This window comes from Bos javanicus, chromosome 22 (assembly GCF_032452875.1).
Source record: "Bos javanicus breed banteng chromosome 22, ARS-OSU_banteng_1.0, whole genome shotgun sequence".
Lineage (NCBI taxonomy): Eukaryota > Metazoa > Chordata > Mammalia > Artiodactyla > Bovidae > Bos > Bos javanicus.
This window is the reverse complement of record NC_083889.1, coordinates 894,783-896,268: the sequence shown is the minus strand read 5'-3', so window position 1 is coordinate 896,268 and position 1,486 is coordinate 894,783.

Genomic DNA, 1,486 nt, shown 5'->3' with positions numbered 1-1,486 from the left:
AAAGAATTTAGGACGTCCCTAGTGGTCCAGTGGTAAAGAATCCGCCTGCCAATGCAGGGGACATGAGTTCAATCCCTGGTCCAGGAAGATTCCGCAGGCCAAGGAGCAACAGAGCCTGTGCACAATTACTGAGCCTGTGCTCTGGAGGCCCCAGGTCCCAAGCACCCTAGAGCATCCACAAGAGAAAGTCCACACACAGCAACAAAGACCCAGTGCAGCCAAATAAATAAATTTGAAAAAAAAAAAAAAGATTTAAAACACAAAGAACATAGAATCAGTCGTGGAACCCCAAGCCTCTAGGAACAGAAGGCAACTGTGTATTCAGCAACTGTTTGTACCCACAGCTTTGACCACACCACCAATGCCCTAGCCAAGCTGCCTTAGAAAGGTCGGTCCACAAAGAGCATCAGCCAGGTGTGGAAACAATCCAGGGTGCACACTTCAGGGAAGCCACAGACACGACAGTGCCAGGTGCTATGGTCATCCAGGTGAGAAATCTGGGTGACAATCTACGGCATTGTCACCCATAGAGGTGACAATATTAATAACGGCTACTTTTATAAGCTTGGTACTGTGTCCAAGCACTTGAGAGACTGAATATACAAACAGACAAAGGCCAGACTACATATAAAAACAGAGCTCTGGCCCCTCACCTGCTGCAGCTGCCCAAGGAGCCAACCTCTCATCCACAGTAACCAGCCCAGGAACCAGCCTGCTGTCCCCAGTGACAGTCAGAGTCAAATAGTAACCCTGCAGCATTCAGTCCAAAATGCCCAGGACCTGATGAACAACAGCTTCATTTTGTCCCTGCTTCCAACTTGGGACCAACCAGAGGAAGCCAAATAGGTCCCTCTAACAAACTGATAGGACGTCCCCTTCTAGTTACTGCCTCCAGCCTTCCCACAGCAGCAGCTTCCTGCCAGGACACACCCAAAACCTTCCTTTTTGCTACCATGAACCTTTCCTACTCCTCTGCCTGCCTTTGAATCTCTGACAAACCAAGTGACAGAGGCTGCCTCCCTTGCTACATACAGCCCTGTGTGAATAGCTTCTGCCTATCCTCACGTAGGCAGTCTTCACGTACACATTAAGGCAATACACACAGCCGCCCAATGTGGTGATAACCTCCATGATGCTATGTAGCAGAAGCTGGAAGTCACTTTCTGATTGGCACCTGAGGCTGTGTGTTCTTCATCTGACACTTGGAGCCCAGAGAAGCTTGGCTTTTTTCCCCCAAAGCCTACTACTAACCATATTTGGGAAAGACTGAGCCAGTTTCAGAAGCAAAGCCATAATTTGGAAGTCAGAAAGACAAACAGTCAAACGCCTGTGCAGAAGGATGAAACAGGGAAAATCAAAGCATGACCAACATGATGGTCCAAGGTGTCTGGCCCACATCACAAGGGCATTTCTTTTTAGAAATTCACATACTTAAAACTATTCCCAAGTATTCCTGGAGTTTCCTCTAGGGTCTGTCTCAAGCTGT